The 22,475-nt window shown below is 42.4% G+C and overlaps 1 protein-coding gene across 2 annotated transcripts in view; it reads left to right on the top strand.

Moving 5' to 3' along the window:
- Positions 1–6,750: 6,750 nt before the first annotated feature.
- RASGRP3 (RAS guanyl releasing protein 3) overlaps positions 6,751–22,475 on the top strand; it is a 104,546-nt gene continuing 88,821 nt past the window's right edge. For both annotated transcript variants that reach the window (XM_047744147.1, XM_047744148.1), the window contains exon 1: positions 6,751–7,016. The gene's annotated coding sequence lies outside the window, so the exon portion shown is untranslated. The remainder of the gene's footprint in view (positions 7,017–22,475) is intronic.

Raw genomic sequence — 22,475 nt, 5'->3', positions numbered from 1 at the left:
GCGGGGCTCGATCCCAGGACCTTGAGATCATGACCTGAGCCGAAGGCAGCGGCTTAACCCACTGAGCCACCCAGGCACCCTTAATCTGCGTTTTTAATGAAGTATTAGACAGCGTTGTGATGTATTGCATTGTGTAGTCCATCCACACAAGCATAACTGTGAATGTATGCTTCAAGTTCCATGTGCTTTAGGGGTGCCTGGGTGGCTCAGTGGGTTAAAGCCCCTGCCTTCAGCTCGGGTCATGATTCCAGGATCCTGGGATCGAGCCCCGTATCGGGCTCTCTGCTCGGTGGGGAGCTTGCTTCCTCCTCTCTCTCTGCCTGCTTACTTCTCTGTGATCTCCGTCAGTCAAATAAATAAATAAATTCTTAAAAAAAAAAGTTCCATGTACTTTAGACTTTCATTTTTTGCCTGAAGAAAAAGAAAAGTTCATTTGTCTAGTGAGCAAAGCAATTTGGAGTTACCTCATTTAGATTAAATTCACGATTTTATTTCTTTTTTTTTTTTTTTAGATTTTATTTATTTATTTGACAGGCAGAGATTACAAGTAGGCAGAGAGGCAGGCAGAGAGAGAGAGAGGAGGAAGCAGGCTCCCTGCCCAGCAGAGAGCCTGATGCGGGGCTCAATCCCAGGAGCCTGGGATCATGACCCGAGCCGAAGGCAGAGGCTTTAACCCACTGAGCCACCCAGGCGCCCCATGATTTTATTTCTAATAGAATCATTTATATTTGTGATATCACAAAAATGTGCCATGGCAGCTTTTTACTTGGAAATTAATACAATAATTAGTTCTTCATGCTCTGGAGGAATTTTGCCCATCAGATGGGCGGTGGTCTGTGAAGGCTTTGTAACCCTGAGTCTGTGAATTCACAGTGCCAGAGTCATTTCTTGATGCACTCAGCATTACTTGGATGTAATACGAAATGTAATTAGTTCCCCACAGAGGACAGACTTTTTTGCTCAGAATTTGCCTATGCAAAGTGAATTTCATAATGGTTTTATCTCCGTTTATTTTTTAGAATGACATCATGCTGTAGAAATATAAACATTTGAATGGAAAACCAAAAGTTGGATCAGAGAGTAACACCCCGATAGATTTGGCTTTTAACTTTTCTAAGGGACTAACGTGTTATAGATTCTCTTTCTCCCCAGTATTGTTTTATTGAGATGCCGACAGTAACCCAGAGGTCACCAAATGCTTGGTATGAGTACAACCGGGAGTTTGTGGCTTTCCGAAACGTCTTCAGAGGCTTGGAAGGTCAGGTCCGAAGTCACTTAGAAACTTAGAACTGAAAGGACCTCAGAGATGGAGCCTGAGGACATTCAGGTAACAGAGTTGCTCCAGAGGGCATGATGGTCAAGAGACATCCTGCTGCTCTCTCAAGGCGGTGAGCTTCCCTCTGCCTCGAAAGAGGAACAATTAAGAAGTAGTTCTGTCTGTTCTGTCTCTGGGAAACATTGTCGTCCTAACTATTCTTCAGTAATCCACCAGATATTATTACGTGTATTTGTTTCTCCTTTCTGCGTCTTTTATCCATTGAGGCAGACAGACTCTAGGGCAGATGCCATGATCCCCCGCCTCTTGGTATTCATGCCCTTTGAGCCCCTCCCCCAGAGTATGGGCAGGACCTGTATTTGCTTCTAACTAATAGAACGCAGCAAAGGTGATGGGGTACGCATGGTTATGTGTATATGATTACCTTGCCTATGACTGCAAACCATCTTATAGGAGACTCTGCTATCGCCTGCCTGGCTGGACATGGCTTAGCCTGGTGCACTTCTGAGACTTACAAAGCTTCAGTCAAGGTATCGGCTAGAGCTTTGGTTTTATCTGAGGCTCAGCTAGAGAAGGAGCTGCTTCCAAGCTCATGGGATTGTTGGCAACATCCGCTCCTTGCATGCTCTCGGATTGAGGGCCTCAGTTTTTTGCTGGCTGTTGGAAGAAGTCTACCCCCAGGTCCTTGCCATGTACTGGTCTCCAGAGGCAGCTCCCAACATAGCAGCTTGCTTCTTCAAAGCCAGCAAGGAAGAGAGAATCTCTTGGTCGTATCGGATGTGACCAGAAGACTCACTTATTTTATTTTATTTATTTATTTTTAAAGATTTTATCTATTTATTTGTTAGAGAGAGAGCGCGCGAGCGAGCACAGGCAGACAGAGAGGCAGGCAGAGGCAGAGGGAGAAGCAGGCTCCCCGCTGAGCAAGGAGCCCGATGTGGGACTCGATCCCAGAACACCGGGATCATGACCTGAGCCCAAGGCAGCCGCCCAAGCAACTGAGCCACCCAGGCGTCCCAAGACTCACTTATTTTAACTTACTGTATCTCTTTGGGGTGATTTTGCATGCCATAATTTGTGTTAAAGTTCTAAACCTTGTAATCATGTTCACCTTGACAATATCAAAATAAACCCATTTTGGATTTTTTTCGTTAGTGACATAATTATATGGTTCAGGGGATAATAGGGTGTATTGACTCTATTGTGAATTCAAACAAATGTAGTTTTTTCAGTTTTTCAGCAAGGAAACTGTCTGCCACTATTAAATTAGCAACCGACTTACCACTTGGCCTTTACCAGACCAGAGTGGTTTTCAAAGCAATAAATTTTATTTTTTGCTCAGCAAACCAACTTCACGGCCACATTCTTTCTCCTCCTTCCTTCCTTCCTTCCTTTCTTCCTTCCAAATGTTGCACAAAAATAAGATAATGTTTGGGCACCAACGTTCTTGGAGCCCATGGTAACGTGCCTCTGCCTTCGGAAGTGTGTCTCGCTCTGTCCCTACAGCGATCTGCTTTCTTTTCTGCATTTCTTCCCAGCAATGGCTTTGCTTCCCACTGCCTCCAGCAGCGATTCGCTCACAAACCAGCTTATGGTTGAGTCCAAAGTCTTTCCCCAAAGGGACACATAAGTGGCAGAAACAGCAAAAAGAAAGGGCCCCTGTTTCAAAATCAATACAAAAACTTCTACCACAATACCAATTATGATTTCTTTGGTAATGATGACATCAGATTTTAGTCTTGACAAAACTGATACTGCTCTAGGTGTTTTTTATGGGAGAGACTCGGGATCCTTTTTTTTTTTTTTTCTTCTTCTTCTTCTTCATTACATGGAAACTAGTGCTGTTTTATTTTAGGTGCTTGGCAGTGACCAAATACCAAGGGAGGCCAAAGCCAAAGCCAGTGAAGGCAGGTGGTCTGGTTTAGATTTTCCCACTGAACTTTACCAAGGCAGGGCCTCTCCTGGGAGATATTCTGAACTATTTCTTTTGTGCCAGGATTCTTGGAATTTTGCAACGTAACTTTGACATTACTGTTTACTGGCAATTAGACTAAGTAAAAATAAACTACTGATGAACACAATTCAATATTGATGAGATTAATGGAAGAGTGTTATTCCTATCCCAGTATCTGTTCTTGTTCCTTCAAAGAATTGTTAACTTTTATATATATAGGTTAGTATATATATATATATTTATTTATATATTTATATATAAATATATATATATATATTTGTAATGTAGGACTCCTTCCTAACCTCCACTCATCTTTTCAGATTTCCTACTGCACTGTAGAGGTCCATCCTTTACCAGCATTATTTCGGTTAGTCATTCCAGGAGTTCTGACTTATTTTCATTAGGATGATACAGTTCAAGTCAGAGGAGCACAGTTCCCCTCAACGTGTGATCACCTCGCACTTCTACATGTTGTAAACAAAGATAGGCTTTTCTTAAAAATATCTATGAGGACTTTAGGTACAGTGTTTTCCACTCAAATGATAATATGAAGTTTTTTTGCATTTTCTTTGACAACTTTTGCTTGGGTTTCCTCTCTGTTGTATACATAGAAATATTTTGTAGGTGACTACAGTAAAAAAGTGTGTTTCCCTCCACTTGCAAAACCAAAGTAGTGGAAGAAAGTCACACATGACCTTTCCCCACGAGTCCTTTCAACTTTTTCCCCTAACGCCCTTTGAGAGAGTCTTATCATTAATTTTAGATTAAGAGCACAGAGCTTTTCTGTTCCCATATACGTTTTAATGCTTCATTTCTGGAGATGGCCTATATGGGGAGCTCTGTGAAGCTGTTCTTTGTGAGAGGGAAAACGCTTCCCCACAAAAAGACAAAGAGCTTTTCCGGTGAACAATAAAAGCCTGGTGAATACACCTGGAGCTTTTTCTTGTGTGTGGACTTCATGCTTTGCACATGGTTTGCTCCCAGAAACATCCCACCCCGTGGCTGGCCATTTTCTGGCCAATGTCAACTCATGTCCCTTTAATCACTTCTGTACATTACAGCTTTTTATCTTGACCACATGGACTTCCTTTTTCCTATCTGCTGTTACAACAGGGTCATTCACTCCTTTCTCTCTCTCTCTTTTTTAAAGAAATCTTTTCCTCCCCATCTGCGCCTGGGAATGCACAAACTCTTGCTTTCCCCCCTCACCAGCTCTGGCTGAGCTCCTTGTTTAACCGATTCTTTCTAATATATAGGCCTTCTCATGTAGGCTACAAACGGACGGCGAGGAATGGCTGGATCCGAAAACGATAATCAAATGACTAAACAAAAGCAGGGAAATGGGATGTTTTGTATTCATCTAGAGACTTAATTTCTTCCTGTTTTCTTTGGTTTCATCTTATTTCAGGCCATGTATCATTTCCAATTATACATATTAGTAAAGTTAGCTTTGACTTTATTTATTTTTATCATAACTACCCCAAATGAGAGAGAGCTTTTGTCTCTCCCTTAAATACCATCAGCTTGTTCCTGCCACTCCTTTTGCTTTGCTTCAGGTGGTTTCTCCGTGGCAACAGGGAAACTAGTGTGTCTTCCTAACATTATATGTTAATATAATCTGGTCTTCTAAACGGGAGTCACCAGCTTAAAAAGCATTTAGAAGTTTTCCTTATTCTTCTGTAAAATAAAATCAGTTGTCCTCAATCCTGTTCAGTTTTATTTTTATTTTTTTTCTTTGAGACATAATTGACATGTAACACTGTATTAGGGCCAGGGATCCAACTTCATGACTCGCTCTTTGTATATTTTACGAAAGGATCACCACAGTACGTCGAGTTAACATCTGCCACCAAACATAGTTACAAACATTTTTTTTTTCTTATGACAAGGACTTTTAAGTTCCACTCTTTTAGCAGCTTATAAATATGCATTAAGGGCTCTTCACTAGAGTCACTAAATCCTTTTCAGAAGGTGGGGTATTCATAAAATAATTGTATACACCACTGCTTCTCACACTGTAGTGAGCCTCGGAGTGACCTGGGGTTCACGCAGATTGCTGCCCCCGCCCCCGGAGAGTTTGATCCAAGAGCTACTGAGGCTACTTGTCCCCAGACAGCGGACGGCACGCAGAGTAGCCCCTCCTATCAAGAGATTGTCCTGCTCCCCCTGTGTTGCTTCTCAAAGTGCCCCCCCACATAAAGAACAGCTTGTTGACAGACACTGATTGTGGGATGACCGACAGAAAATGATAGAGAATCAATAGATCACTAATAGAATCATAGGAAAGACCTTAAGTAATACCAGTTTTTAAAATTCTATCTTTAAAATTAGAAAGTTTTAAAATATTTTATTTATTTGTCAGAGAGAAAGAGCACACAAGCAGGGGGAGCAGCAGTCAGAGGGAAAAGATGCCGCCCTTGCTAAGCAAGGAGCCCGATGTAGGACTCGATTCCAGGACTCTGGGATCGTGACCTGAGCCAAAGGCAGATGCTCAACCAACTGAACCATCAAGGCTTCCTGAAAATTAGTAAGTTTTTAAAGCATGGGATGCACATTATAAAAAAATCAAAGAGCACTCAATGTATCTATCACAAACGGAGCTGTCGCCACATTCCAGATCTGCTCTCCCACTCGCCACATCAGCCATGTTTAAGTATTTTGTTAGAGTATGTGAGCGCCACATTTTGAAAGCAGTTGAGAATTGCCCTCCATACGGTTGATGCCCGTTGGTACTTCCGTCGGCCTTATGCGAATTCTTTCCTCCCCACTTGAATGATATCAGGCAATATCAACATTTGGATCTGTCCATCTGATATGTGAAAAATGAGGTCTAATTTTTATTTTATGGCATCTGTAATTATGAGAGAAGTTAAACAACTTTGAGTAGCAAAACTGCGGACCGTGTCTAGTTTAATGCCAATGGATGACGAGTCTATAAACTTAGCTTCATTGTTTCTTGTAAGGCAAAGCATCTACTTTCCTCATCCACCTGCTGATAACTTCTGTTGTTGAACCTTGCCTCCAAAAGGATGAAAAGAAATCAGTGTGGCGATCCCTATCATCTGCCCCCTCCCTCGTCTCCCCCAGGAGTTTCATTTTATAGGTCATTCCCTTGGGAAACGAACATGATACAGGTTTGTGGACGGTATCTTATATAGAAAATGGTACATCTCCAACCCCAAGCTTTGTTGGTGGGAAATGTCAATTTAGCACAACCAAGATGATAGGAAGTTAAACTTTGACTATGGTACCGTGACCAAAGCTGAATTTCCCTTAGCTTGTTTATTGGTATTCACTTGAGACACACACACACACACACACACACACACGCACACACACGCGCGCGTGCACACACACACACCTCAGACTGCTTTTTGAAATCAAATACATTTCCTGCCTTCTTCTTTCCTCAGTGCTCTTACGACCAGCCTATTTATAGCCCAGGAAAGGAAAAAGCTCCAGGGGAGGCAGGAAAACTAAGTTCAGAAAGAATAGGAGGAAGTGTGCCTGCCATTTAGCCAAACAACCTTTAATTCATTGAGCTCAAAGCTTAGCAGCTTCACTGTCATCCTGAGGCGTAAACAGCTTGCAAATTTGAAATTTTTTCCTCTTCCCACTTTGACCAGTGCTGGGGCAATGGAGGTGATGGCAGCGTTTTAGAAGACAGAACAGAAATCTCTAAGAGTTTGCATGCATGGAAGAAACGCTTGGGAAGGGCTGTTGAAGTGGAAAGAGATAGTTCAACAGAGGAATGAGCTGGAAATGAGTCCACATCTGTGAGTTAAGGTAAGTGTCATTTTTAAGACCAACCATTGTTGTGTCTACATGCGTATCGGGAGCAATGGGCATCAACCAGAGACAGTATGTATCCTGTGAGGGCACAGCCTCAAGAAGAGCTCAGAAACTTGCTTATATTTCTGAAGAAATGCAGAAACCAGTCTCTGTCATGACATCTTCAGTTTTTAACAATGATAAATATTTTTTTGAAATCGTAGTTGTTTCCTTAAGATAGCTCTAAAGTATTCTTCTGCTTCATCATCACCAGGGAGTAAATAGTATAAATAATTTTACTAAAGATCATTTTTGAAAAATAATTTCTTGAGTTTGTCTGTCCAGTCCTTTCAAATTGCTGCTTAATAATCCGTGTACCATTCCTTCGATCACTCCTGGCTTAGAATACATTTAAATCGGCTCGCAAGCAAACATAGTCAACTTTAGAAAAGTTGCTTTAATTAAAAGTTAAATTTGGCAGAAAAGTAAGCAAAGAGAAAGTTGTTGTTGCTATTGTTGTTTTTCCTACAGAGCTTCTTTTCCTGGACATTCATTTTCAGACAAAGGAAAACCTTCCAGAAGCACCAAAAACATCACTGACCAGCTCCAGTGATAGAAACTGTTTGCAATAATTATTTACATTTAAGTTGTGGTTTCAAAACATTCGTGTCACGTACATTTTCTGAGTGACCTGAAAATTGACCCCGGGTTTGGAAGAGGAAAGGTGGAAAAGGAATGGGTTAAATCCAAGAACAGTAGATGCTGTCCACAAAAACTTGGAAAGCTCCTAGGGACATTCCAAATTCTTTTAACATTCCTTGCCATCAAACAAGTACGTTTGTTTAAATGATGCACCCTATTTGCATCCACTGCTGAGAATACCCACATTTGTGTCTGGGCGGAACTTGATTAATGTTGTCACAAGGACAACAAAAGAATATATTTCTTGTGGTCTGTTGACAAGAAAGAGCAGAAGGAAACGTGTTGCTGTTATTTTGCATTATCCCAGTTTGAGATTGGTATGTTTAGAATCTGTTGCAAGGAGATAGCAAAGCTGGGAGCCAGAAAGGCTGAGGTCACCAGATTGCGACTGGGGAGAGGATGCCAGGACATGGATCTGTCTCCACGTGGAGTCTTCTGGCTGCTCTCTTTCCTAGGAGAATTTAAGGGTTGTTTTTCTTTTTTTTTTTAAATTAGAATATTAGAATTTATTCCTTGGAAACTGTAGTCAAGTGTGGTATTCTTGAATAGGGAGAACAAGTTTTCTCCATTGAACTTGAACCGTACAAAGAAAGAGGGAAATAAAATTAATCTGGATAAAATGGTAGATCTGAAGAGACAAACTCTTAGCATGCATTTCCAAGATGTTCCTGTGCTGTAAAGTTATTTCTGAATCTGTTTTCTTATTTCCACAAAGTGAAGCCCCAGGTAATGTCTTTAATTGCCCCTCCACGTGGATCTAGTGATAGAGATGGTGCTGACGGTTATCTTGATTTCTGGGAACGCTGAACTCCCTGCTCTTAACGGTTTCAAAACAACTTTCTCATCTGACACATTTGTATATTTACATTACGAGAATAAAAATGGCTTAAATACTGTCGAATGTTTAAATAATAGAGAAAATTTGGCATTATGCTTTTTATTCTAAAAAAATATATATTTTTCACTTTTGGAAACCTTATGGTGGGTCATTGGTTTCTGGAGGCCCCACAGATGATTATAAATATATTCATGAAATCCCAATCATTTAAAATAGATTTTGGGGGAGGATTGTTTAATCGTTTCACTGGTTTCTTGATGTAATTTCAAGCTCCTCAGACTATTTGAAGGTAGAGTTAGCCAATTTTGAAAAAAAAATTGTCAACATTTTTTTAGGTTTTCTGTTAAATAGAGATGTATTGCTTGGTTTCCAACATGACTCTTATGATTGCTCTGTGTTTATAGGTCTCATGATAGAGCCACATCTGGCCCTCCCATTTAAATACAGGGGAAATCAGATTATTGAAGAGATAGTGTGAAGTGTTGAGAGCCGGCAAAGTCACTGCATGTGGTCCACGACTTGTGGGATGTGTTGGCTTGGAGTGTGGGGAGAAGCTTGCTAAGGCCAGGTGGCCACACCCACCTGGGCCAGGTGCCGTGGAGGGGGTCACATTTTGGTTTTAGTTTGGCTGTGATAAGTGGCCTCTGGAGGTTTTCTCATCCCCGCATACCCCTATGTGACAGGTTAACAACAGCACACGCCACTAAAGCATATTGATTGAGTTTTTCTCCTTATCCGGCAATCTTTACCTTTGTTAACTCAGCATTTACTCAGAGAAAGGGAATTATGTAAGATACAAAGCCCCTGACACCAACTTCTTGATTCATATTAACTAAATGAACGATGTAGATGGGGGGTACCAGGTAAGTCCTAATCTAGGTGGGCTTCCTGGAGTTCTGAGGCCGAGCAACTTGCAGGGCAGAACAGCTAATGACTATGGCAAGAGACAAGAGTGTCCAGAACAAGATTGGAGCTGTGTATGTGGGCCTCTGTGCATGCCAGTGGGACAGCAATATTCTTGGTGTACCCAAGGAGGAGGACTGCCAGACGGAAAACAGGATTCCCAGTTAAATGTGAATTTCAGCTAGACAATGAACTTTTTTAGCATATCTCTGTCCTATTGCACAGGTGTGTGTGTGTGTGTGTGTGTGTGTGTGTGTGAAGCCACTGCATGGGACATACATGTTCAAAAATATTATTTGTTGTTTATCTGAAATTCACACATATGTGGGTGTCCTCTGCTTTAATTTCCTAAATTGGGCCACCATAGCAGGGAGTGTGCATCAACAGTTGGCAGGGGCTGAGGCAGTGAGCATATGGGGCCGGAGAGAGGCATCTGGAGGAGGTTCGGGGTCAGACTGGTGGTACTGTGATGCTGGATAGGGGAGTTTAGAATCTAATTTAAAGCCACTGGGAAGCCACTGCAGGGCTTTGGAAAGGGAAATGACATCAATAGAATTTGCCCGTTCAGGACAGGACCTGGTGGGGCAGAGAGAGCAGGTTGCCAAGGCCTGGGCTCTGGTGACAGCAGAGAGAAGGAAACCAGATGGAGACGCATTAGAGAACAAATCGACATGTTTTGTAAAGTAATTGGTGATGGTTACAGGAGGAGAGGAAGCATCAGAGAGGATGTTATGTTTCGTGTTATGTTTCTATTCTAAGAAATAGCCAATCAGAGGGATAGCAGCAGGTCAGGGAGTGAGGTGGGGAGATGAGGACTTTGGTTTTAGAGGTCTTAACTTTGATGCCCTGATGGGACAGCCAGGTAGAAATCCTAAGCGAGCAGCTGGAAATGGGAAACAGCTTAGGAGGAAGGAGAGAAGCAGAAGAGATCACAACGGGCCAGCCCTCATTGGGCATTTCCTTCATGCCAAGACTTTTAGGTGATGCTCCCAGCCGCCCAGGGGCAGGCTGCATCGCCAGCCACCTTTTATAAAAGAGGAAATGGAGGTTCGGAGAGGTTAAGTAATCTGTCCATGACTCCTTAACTAGCGAGAGACAGAGAGTGAAAAGCAGGTGTGTAGGAAGCCCAAGCCAGCAATCAGCTCTGAATTCCCCTTCTGCATCTGCAAAGATCCAAAGGCACCAATTGCTCATGCTGTCACCTGATTTTTAGCTGGATTCCTGGTCTTTAATTTTTTCTAACTGGTAGCTCTCAGAATTCTGCACCTTTTGGTTAATTTCCCCCGAAAGGGAAGTGTATATACTCGGAGAATTCCGTATTTCTTTACTTTCATGGTCATTTATTTCCGAAATTGGTTTAACCTTCCGTGCCTCGTGTTTTACTTTTCCTTGCTTATCAGATGAGTTAAAGATTATTCCAAAAACAGGCCTACGAATGTTAAAAAAAAAAAAAAAAGAAAAAAGAAAAAAAAAAAAACGAACGCCTTTCTCTGTCCCCGGCTGTCCTCTAGTGGCCGTCCCAGGTAACGACGCCCAGGCCAGGCAGGGACAGCGCTGACCCCGTCTAGCAGCAAGCTTGTTAGGAAACCAAGAGTTCACAGAATCACTGCAGAAACATCTGTGGGCTCCTAAATGGTTTGGGGGCTAGTTGTGCTAGGAGATTCTGGAAAAGGACTTCGTGGAATTATATACCCCCTTACAGTTGCTTGGCCTGAAGGGTCTTTTGAATAGATACATTTCAGATTTACCTTAAACTTTGTAACCATGAAAAATATGTCACTTCTTTATCTTGTTAGGAGGACACATGTTATCAAGTTTGGTTATTAAGCTTTTAATGCACATACGTGCTTTAATTGTTAAGAAAATTTCCTAGACCTTTTATTCTAAATATTTACTTCAAGATACACAGTATAGTTCTTAGTCAAAAGTGAGTAATCTCTCTCTTAGGAATATATCCTAAGGACATATTCATAGATTGAGACCAAAATGTATGTGAAAGAATGCATATCTATTTGTAATGGGCACATTTTGGACAAATATACAAAATGAGGAAATTGTCAGTGTTCCACAATGTGGAATTTCACATAGCCATTAATTAAAATAGTTAATGTTTTTAGTAAATGTTAAGTGAAAAAGAAGGCAAAAAATTATATACATAGTGTGAACTCATTTACCTAACAATTGTATATGTTTATATGAAAATTAGTTACCTAAAAATTTACATATCAAAATATTAACAATAGGAATCTCTCCTTGGTGGGATAATGGGGATTTTCATTTTCTACTTTGTTTCCAGGATAAGCATGTTCTTCAAGATAAGCATGCACTAACTACTCTTATAATCAGGAACAAAAACCGGTGTGTTTTAGAAAAGTGGAGAGTTAAGGTCCAGGGTTGATTTCTTGCTATCATGGCTGACAATAACATCTGAGCTAATTCAGCCCCATTTACCGCCTCTTTGCCCAGTAAAGAGCTGTATCCTGTTTGTGACAGCATAATTCATTGTAATGGAAAAGATTATGATGCACTAGCCTGGTCTGTGACTTCACTATATTCATCAGCAACAGGAAACAAAGACACACATTTTTTTTTATAATTGTTTTAGTAATAATTGACAATTGGAGGAAATGAATGGCAGAAAACAATTATGGGCAGACAAGATGGTCAGCAGATCGGACTGGGAAATGCAAAGGAGCCAGTCTCAATTTTATTCCTGCAACAATTTCAGAACATTACAAAGATGTTATTGTTTTGTTTTCAATCCACTCCTGAAATCACTGTTGTTTTTACCAGCAGTTACACAATTCTTTGCTGGCAGCAGTGACCCCCCCCCCCCCCCCCCGTATGTTTTTGATTCAGTAATCTGGTAATCCCACATCAGGGGTTGGTACTGAACTTTTTGTGTATATCAACACTTGGGGTCAGTGTGAACTTTTCCGTGTGTGTGTGTGTGTGTGTCCGCTAACAGTGCTCTCTAATAATAAACTTGCATTGGTTGTCCATTCCTAAAACTCTAAAAGCTTTATTTTTCTATTAATTGTATAAATATCAAATTTATAGTTCTATTTTCCATGAAAGGATGCCTGGTCTTCCTTTTAGAAGCAGTGGCTGGGGAACAAACAGCAAAAACTCAAAGCAAGCGAATTCTTGATTCACTCGCTAGTGGGATAGGCACAGTTAGCAACCACAGAGCTGAAATGAAGGCTGCGTTATCGATTAGGAAAGAGCGAAGGAAGGTGGGTGTTGCGTATACTACAGTAACAGTTCTCTTTCCTAGTGGCTTGTGCCCGTAATTGTAATGTCACTGTCAGGTTGGGTACTCTTAAAATTCCTTGGGTGGATCAGAAAGGAGACAAACCATAAGAGACTCTTAATCTCACAAAACACTTGAGGGTTGCTGGGGGGGGGATAGGGTGGTTGGTTATGGACATTGGGGAGGGTATGTGCTATGGTGAGTACTGTGAAGTGTATAAGACTGATGATTCACAGACCTGTACCCCTGAAACAAATAATACATCATATGTTAATAAAAAATAATGAAGCAAATTCTTTGGGTGGAGAAACTAAACACACAGAGTATGCTTTAACTTTTATTCCAAGTCAGATTCTCCTCTGGTTAGCCTGATTGGGAGCACAATTCTGCAGCAGCTCTGGCTTCCAATCTTAAAGACCACTTACAGGCCTTGCCGTTTGTTGTGGAAGCTTCTAGACCAGGGCTGTCCAGTAGAAATCAAATGTGAGCCACAAATGTCATTCTGTATTTTCTAGTCGCCACATTAAAAAAAAAGAAAGAAAGAGAAGGAACAGAATTAATTTTTTGAAGAGCTTATTTATTTTTGAGAGAGAGAGAGCATGAGCAAGGAGAGAGAGAATCTCAAGCAGATGCCACATTGGGCCACTCAAAACCAGGACCCTAAGATCACGACATGAGCAGAAATCAAGAATTGACCCCTTAATTGCTGGAACTACTCCAGTGCCCCCAGATAGAATTGGTCTTTTAAATGTAGTTACAGGAGTGCCTGGGTGGCTCAGTGGGTTAAGCCTCTGCCCTTTGCTCAGGTCATAATCTCAGGGTCCTGGGATCAAGCCCAGTTCGGGTTCTCTGCTCAGCAGGGAGCCGGCTTCCCCCTCTCTCTCTACCTGCCTCTCTGCCTACTTGTGATCTCTCTGTGTCAAATAAATAAATAAAATCTTTTTAAAAAATGTAGTTATATAATCCAACATATCAAAACATCATCATTTTGACATGTAATCAATATAAAAGGTTATTAGTGAGATAGTCTACGTTTTTTTTTTTTTTGGACCAAGTCTTTGACATTGGATGTCTGTTTTACTCTTAGCACACATCCCCATTGGGACGAGGCTCATGATAGTGGATTCAGCAGATCTGAAGAGAAGAGCTAGAGTTATATCAGTAACATGTGAAGCTTGGTCTGTGAGATCCTACTATCTGTTCAGGACTCAGTCTTCTCCTTTGTGATCGATTCTGCTGGCCACTGTTACAGGAATCAGCTAAAACTGAAGGACTGAGAAGCAAGCAAAAGCTTGGCAGTGTTTGAGTTTCTTCCTTTAGAACAATTCAGCTGTTCATTTAGACCATGTAACTAATGGATGCCCCGACTGAGAAGAGGGTAATAGAGGTTAAAAAGTTCCCTGTTTTTGAAATCTGGGTTACGTGATGGTAAGAAGCCTTACTTCTTAATGTTTTCAAGTGAATTTAGGCATAGGAATAGATTTCATTACACAGCCTAAGACGTATTTCCAGGAAGCATTATAAATATTGTGTTTCTAATAATGCATACAACTTAGTACAAAGAAAGAAACCTTTAGGAAATTCGTGCGTGCGCGCGCGCGCGCGCGCACACACACACACACACACACACACACACACTCCTTCTAACATTGTGATCGCTTGCTGATGTCTTTTTGGCATTCTGCATTGTCTTATTTCAAGAGTAGGAAGTATGCTTCAATAATCTTGTATAACTCTGATGCCCTGGGGACTCGCATGCCAGTCAGCTGGAGCGATAAAGATAGCTGTGTGTGCTAAATATGGGGATACAAAAATAGAGCCAGTGGAAGTGGATCAAACTAAAGGACTCTGTAGGTTCTTGTGGCCCTGCCCATGGCAGAGAGCTGGAGACGAGAGCCCCAAAGTCCTGGCAATGAGTCCCAGTCCCCTGGACCCCTCATAGTTTGGGTTCATTTCTTATTCTATGAGGGTCTGTTTATAAGAGCTAGATTGAAAGCAGTCAGAAAACTCAAAAATCAAAATAAAAGTTAAAGACATTTACAATGTAAATAATGACCATCTATTGCGTGATTTACAAATTGGTAGTGCTCCAAAAGCCTGTTTGTAAGAATTTTCTTGGCCCTCTGAATTCACTTTCCATTTTTCCCACAGAAACAAAGTCATAAAAAAAAAAAAGAAACAAAGTCATAAATAGTGATAGGGTATGTGTACCTAAAATACTGTGTACTGGGGCACCTGAGTGGCTCAGTTGGGTAAGCGTCTGCCTTTGGCTCAGGTCATGATCCCAGGGTCCTGGAATCGAGTCCCACACTGGACTCCTTACTCAGCATGGAGTCTGCTTCTCCCTTGGCCTGCAGCCCCCCCTGCTTGTGCGTGCTCTCTCTCTCTTTGACAAATAAACAAACAAAATCTTTAAAAAATAAATAAAATAAAAATGAAATACTGTGTACTTACAATGAAATTATTACAATGTATTTACTTTTTATTCACAATATATTACATTAAATTATTATTCTTTATTAAATCATGATTAATATAAATCTTTTATATATTATATGTTATATATTTATAATTTTTATAAATCTGTATTAGCTAAATTATTACAATGCATTTATCATGAAATGCAGTTACTAATATATCACTTCTACATGAGTATATTTCATAATACATTAATAATGTTAATAATTACATTCCATTAATAGATTAATAACCTATGAATAATTAAAACAAAAAAAGAATATGCAGAATCAAGGCACACGTCACCTTATATCCGAAGCAACAAACACTGGTAGAGAAGGTAGCAAGTGCCAGGTGTCCCACTGGTTGTGAGAACAAGTGTAAAAGATATACCTATTTTGTCCCTTAATGTCGGCAGGAAAGCAAATTCACTGAAGAATGAGAAAACAGGTAGAATTCTTTTCTAAGGAGGCTGCCTTACCTCTATGACCTGCTGGTGGAGATGGCCTTTTCATTTGTTTGTCTGAACCTTGGATTTGCCCGTTCCTTACGGATGAAGTATGTCTAGCGCTGCGTTTGGTGTGTGGCCATAATTAGGATCTTTTTTTGTTCCCAAATAGGGCGAGGTTTTCCTAAGTAACATTTGGTAGAAAGGAAAGTGGAGAGAAAGGTTTCAGTGAAGGAGATTATGTGGGCCCATGAGACCACGATCGGGCCCAATGGCTCAGTTCTGCGGAGGGGAAATGAAGGCAGAGCACTAGGGATTCTGTATCTGTGTTTCCCCTGCAGTCTCCAGGGTGGGAAAGAGGAGGGGAGCGAGGCATGTGCAGCCGGTCTCTGCACCTAGAGGGCACTTTCTGACTCGGGGTTTTCTGCATCTCCTTGAGTGCCATGAGCTCTTGGATCTTGTGGATAGGACCATGGCTTTTTCTCATCACCAGTAAATGAAGAGTGTGGGACAAAGTGAGACATTAACTGCCCTTTGGGCAAGGTCAAGGGCCGCTGGTTGGTTTCACAAGTCAACAAGAGAATTCAAGGACATGCAGGTGAGTGGAGATTACGTCTGTAGCTCAAGAACAGGAGCCTCGTCCCCGAGGATAAAGTATGACTGTGACCTCTCTCTTCTAGAACGCCTTCCTGTCCTTCCTTCTGCTTGGGACCTGGGGCTGTCTCCCTGGGCAGGGAGGTCGGCCAACAGAGACCAAGGGTGGGTGCTCTGCCATGTGCTGCTCAAAGAGGCAGCCCACGTCTGGGACACGCACATCTGTGTTTCCTGTATCCGAAATGACCCCTAACCCTCCTGTCTGATAAACCCATCCTTCTTCAGGACCCTCTCTCTCAATTTCTTTGGATTCTAGGATGTTTTCTTTAAAACTTTCACGTTTTTCTTGGCTGTGGAAACTCTGACCCAGACTACCTAAATCTGCTGCCCTCACGAGTTGCCCATCTGAATTCTCAGATTCTACCACTGAAGCTCTCAGTGTGTCTTCTGGCACATAACACATTTGTTTTCTCATTTCTCTTTCAAGATTTTAAACACATTAAATCAGCCACTCTGTCCCTAGCCCCACTGAAAGTATAATGTCAGAAACTTCCTCAATGATGCAAGAAATAATCTCTTTCCACTTTTATTCCTCTCAATCCCTGCACCATTTAATATCCTAAAGTTGTCCTCTATTGAAATCTGAGATGCCACATTGTTCCGGTTTTCTTTCAATCCTGACAAGTGTTGTCTTTTTTCTTTGCCCTCAAACGCAGCCATTTACCAGAGATCCTTTTCTTCCATTTCTCTCTAAATCCTTTCTCCCTCAGAGAGCTCATTCATGGCTTCCATATGTAAAGAACTCTGAACTCGCTTCTCTGGCTTGAAGGGTATTGTAGGCTGCATTCTAGGACCAGGTGTCGGTCCGTATGTTTCTACTCGATGTTCCATCATCACTTCAAACTTAGCACGTCCAGGATAAAAATCTTAACCCTTCTTCCCTTAGCTACGCAGCCGCCCTGTGTTCTTTCCTTTGATGGTGACATCATCCCATCTGGGTTGGAGCCATCTTTCCTCCAATTTGTTCTTCACCTCCTGGTAACCCAGTAGATTATCCTTCCTGTTGAATGTGTCTCACATTCAACTGCTCCCTTCCTGTCACCAATGCTTCTCTTCTTCGTCCTTTTTACCTAAATCCGGAACTTTGTCAGTAGCCGTCCAGCTGATTTCCTTCCCTCGGGTACTCCCATTCCCCCACACTCATCTCTCTGCACTCCTGAGAGCATGATCTATCTTGGAGGGTGTTACACTTTATGAAGTTAACATTTGTTAAGTAGAGCCCTGTAAAGTTGCTGGATGGTGAGCAAAACAGAAGACCACAACAGAAACTGAAATAGAGAGATTTACTACTTATAGGTTCTGGGGAAAGCGCACCGCTTACCTTGAGGGGCTAAACAAGGAGGTCAAGGCGGGGTGCAGGCTCAGGACCTGAGCACATGCCTTTGTCAGAGGCTGTGGTTGTCCTGCTTTGGGGTTCCTGGGCTAAGGCCTGATCGGAAGATTCAAACCACAAAGTGTGGATTTTGGTAAGTTCCACCAGATCTTACCTAAGGGTAGCAGGAGGGAAGGCCCTAGGAGGTAGGGGTGACTATTGATCACAAGGGTCTTTAGAGAAGTCCTATCAGGAACTGATGTTAACCTGTCGTTCTACAGGCTGTTATCTAGGGAAGGCCCTTGCGTGAGGGGCTGGTGTCCATTAGCTAAGCTCTTGACACAAGGCTGCACATGGCCTGGGATCTTAGCCAAGGCTCAGGGAATGGAAATACATTCAGCAGAGCTACATTGGTTATAAGAAAACATGTACGTCATGGAAACACAAGTAATGAAGTGAAGAATGGCAGGGGCCTCCCTCCAGAAACTCGATGAAGGCCATGAATTCTGGAACATGATGGTTTCTGCCTCCCTCCAGAAACTCGATAAAGGCCATGAATTCTGGAACATGATGGTTTCTGCCCCCATTCCTCAGAGGCTCTGCTCACCTCCCCCCACCCTGGCTGCTCTTTCTGTCTCTACTTCACCAAGCCCAGCATGGAGGATGTCCATCCACTCTTCGTTTGAAGGTTCTTTTATTCAAGCGCTGATCGAAATGGATACATCTCTTTCTTTCCACTCCAAATTCTCTTTAGAAAGAATCTATCAAACTGGCCTAAACTTGCCTCAGGTGTCCATTCCTCATCTAGTCCTGTATAACATTGAGAGGCGAGTCATGGGATTAATCCAGAGGGTGGGGGCCGTTTTCGGAAGAGAGGCTCTGGCTTGTGAAGCTATGTCTTACACACCTGGCCATCGGACAGAAGAATAGAGCATTTTATTTTTTTTTTTTACTTCTCTCTGCCAGACCCTAGTCAACAACGTGTCTCTTAACTTTGCCTCTTCCGATGTGTTATAACATGCTCTCTATCACAAGATGTTTGGTGATATTTCTTTCATTCAGTCGTTAGATGCCTATTTGGTTCATCCTCCAGGAGTTTCTTCTCTCATCCACTTAATTATAAATTCCTGGAGGTATAAGCCATAAGAGGGTCACTGGGACCGGGTCTATCCATATGCTGGTTATCATGTATATAAAAAGAAAAAAAATTTTAAGAAGAGTGTAATAAGAGTTGATCTTATTTTTCTTCTCTATGCTTTTCTATACTTTTCAGATCACTTGTGGTGAACATGAGTTTTGAAATCACACACATACAAAGAAACACAAGTCACTTTTCAAAAACCATAACTATTCCAAATAGGAGCAAGTCGATCCCTGATACCTCAACATAAAGTTGGGTTATCTGTTGACTTTTCTAAGCTGGGTTAGGCATATAATCCTGTAATTTAGGAATATCACATGGGAAGAGGAATAGTTTTGAAATCTGGAGCACAAGACTGGGAAGGATGGCCTAGGTAAAGAGCCTGGAGGAGGCCTGACCCACAGGGACCACCAAAGAGGGTTGAGTATGATGAAGAGTGAAAGTATATTGTACAGAACTCAAGTTTTCTGCTAAAGGAAGGTGTAACACAAACATTTAACTCCTCTTCTGCTTTCTGAGATCCATTCAAAGAGATCACAGTGCTTGGTGTGTTGTTTTGTTTTTAAGTCATAAATAAGTCATAATATTTAGAAAGCTAGAAAACAGACAGTTGATTACTAATTCAACAATAGCAATCAGAAAATTAATTCATTTTGCACCAGAGCACACGTGCATGACCCAGGAACTAGTTGTACCAGCCACCCCTGAAATTGTAGGTGAAAATGAGGCCAATTTGAGGAAGACTGGTTTGAAATCTTCTTAAAAAGTGGCTAGCTTGGGGGGCACCTGGGTGGCTCAGTCTGGGAAGCGTCTGCCTTTGGCTCAGGTCATGATCCCGGGGTCCTGGAATCGAGCCCTGTGTCGGGCTCCCTGCTCAGCGGGGAGTCTGCGTCTCTCTCTCCCTCTGCAACTGCCCCTGCACGTGCACTCTCTCTCTCTCAAATAAATAAATACAATCTTAAAAAAAAAAAAAAAGTGGTTAGCTTGGGATGCCTGGGCTACTCAGTCAGTTAAGCATCTGTCTTTGGCTCATGATCCTAGGTTATGGGATGGAGCCCCAAGCCCTGTGTCAGGCTCCCTGTTCAGCAGAAAACCTGCTTCTCCCTCTGCCTGCTGCTACCCCTGCTTGTGCTCATGCTTGCTTTCTCTCTCTCTTTCTCTGACAAACAAATAAATAAAATGTTTTAAAAAAAAAAAAGCACTTTGGATGGGGCCCAGCTGAGGGCAGGCATTTTTTTATAGCTGAAACTAGAGAATTAATTGAAGGTCAACACCAACCCCCTCATCTCCTAGAATGGTATAGGCCAAGCAGATAATGTGAGTGCCGATAGGTTCTAGGTTTTGCGTCTTAAGATTTGGCCACAGAAAGGATGTTCTGGCTCCATGTCTGAAAAGCATAGGGCAGGGACTCATAGTTTAGGGAATCATCTGCCTGAATCAAGTCAGATGTTCATCCCTGAAACACTCAACTGTGGCCAGAACAAGAGAAGTATTAAGACTACTCCCCTTCGGATCACATGCCCATCCCTGGACCAGTGAACACTGCCCCAAATACCAAAGCTGTTCCAAAGGTAGGAGGGGCAGAAGAGATTGTCACTAAGAGTGGGCACATTAGGCCCATCATAGATGTCAGCTGAAACTCTGTGACCTCCTCTGCAGGCAATGGTGTTATGCAAGCAAAGGTACTATGAAGCCTTAAAGCCGTCTTACCAGTTGTAGGAAATGAGTACACTTTGCATTCCCACAATATAATACGGGTTTCAAAGTACATCATTTTATTAGCTTTCCACAAAGACCTATGAGACAGATAGTGTCATTTCCACTTTCTTGATGATTAGGGGGACCTCTAATGGTAATGGGGTGGACTGGCTCAGTATTGCTCAACGAGATTAAGGCAGAGCTTGTAGGAGAAACCCTGTTTTTTAGGTCTTGTTTTGTTTCGTTTTCAGAAGTAGAATTCAGTGATTCATCACTTACGTATATCGGGCTGCGGGCAACAGGACAAGCGCCCTCCTCAATACCGCGTCACCCATTAGCCCATCCCCCGCCCACCTCCCCTCCAGCAGCCCTCGGCTTGTTCTCCATCATAAAGTCTTTTATGATTTGTCTGTCTTTTGGTTCTTCCTCTGATTCCAGTTCTATGTTAGCACCCCATCGGTGAGATCCCCAGATAACTGGGCAGGGAAGGATGTGTGGAGGTGCCTGCCATTCCTGGGCAGCGGGCTGTAGGGCAGACCGTCCTTCGTCACCGAGGGTCTCCCCCACCGTCGCCTGCACGGCCGCCCCAACACGTGTCCAATCAGCAGAGGCCGGGACGGCGCTGCCAAGTGCACAGGGCCAGAGGAGCCACGTGGCCTCCTTTTTTTTTTTGGAATAAGACTAAAGAATTAACTTCTGGGAAGAATTTTCCATCTGTTTTCCAGATAAGATGGATTAGAACCATCTACCCTGTTTTGCAGATTGCATGAAAGGATGGATGAATTGTGCCGTTTGGCGTGGCCGTGTTGAGTTCACATGTGTCCGAAGAGTGCCGGCTCCACCAGGCTGGGGAGGGCTCTGTACCTTCAGACCTCCTCTGGAGGGAGGAGCTCGAGGGTTCCCAGGGGAGCCCCCATGCTGGCCGGAGGGCCTCACTGTAGGTAGGAAGGGTGGCCCCTTGCGGGATCCGCTGGACACCTCCCTGCGCCTTGCATCTTCCCTCCGCTGAGGTCCTGGCAGACAAACACGCTGTCTACTCGCCGGTTGTCTTTGCCTCCCTGACACTTCCCTCACCCTCTCCCCTCCCGACCAAGTCCGTTCCCTTTGTTATTTTTGGTATAAAGAACTTTCCTTCCATTAATTTCAAGGCTTCAGAAAGGCAGTTTAAAAACGTTGAGTTGAGGGGAGATATCTGATCCTTTTTTCTGTACACACACGCACGTGCACGCCCTGTGCCTGTGAGGCTGAACTGATTAAAAATGAGTCCCTCTTTTTGCTTCTTATTTAATAAGAGTCTCTGCATTTTCATGGTGAGTTCAGCCAGGCTATAATGCTATGAAGAGTCAATAGCATTATTTTCTCTTTGAGGTTCTTTTCCTCTCCTGTTCTGCTCCTTTTGGATTTTTCAAGTTTTCGTTGTTCTAGTGTCTCCCCTCTAGTGTTCTGGAAGCTATATCCTCTATTTCTTTTCTTGCGTTTGCACATTAAAGACATTGTTTGATGTAACAAAGTCTAACGATAATGTCTTCACATGGACAACTTCTTGTGAATAACACAAAGACCTTAGAAACCTCTGACTCTGATCTCATTCTCCCATCTGTCCTCTTATTACTGCTGAAAATTTTAGCTCCACTTTTTTTTCTTTTAAACAATTTTGTTGAGGCATAAGTGACATATAATAAAAGGTGCCTATTGCAAGTACACTGTTTGCCATCTTGACTCATGGCGGTACCCAGGAAGCCATCAGCACATCGAGATCATAAACTATCACTTGAAAAAAGTAAACGGATCAGGGTCACACTCGAGCGTAACTGGCTGCATGTTACCAAGGTCTGCTTGCTTTCCATACCCTCATTTAACTTAGGAAGTTCTGTGGTTTCTGGATAGAATTAACTGTGATAATTACCATTCATCAAGGCCCGCTAGGCCTTGAGCCAAGTGCTTTACGGTGATTAATCGCATTCATCGCATTCTTCAGTGTCTTCAATTTTTAATTGTAAAAACAGCACAGGTTTATGATACATAAATGTACTCAATATCAAAAGTGAATAGTGTGAAAAAGGAAAGA

The sequence above is a fragment of the Lutra lutra genome, chromosome 9 (genome assembly GCF_902655055.1).
Source record: "Lutra lutra chromosome 9, mLutLut1.2, whole genome shotgun sequence".
Lineage (NCBI taxonomy): Eukaryota > Metazoa > Chordata > Mammalia > Carnivora > Mustelidae > Lutra > Lutra lutra.
This window is presented reverse-complemented; position numbering and strand designations above follow the sequence as displayed.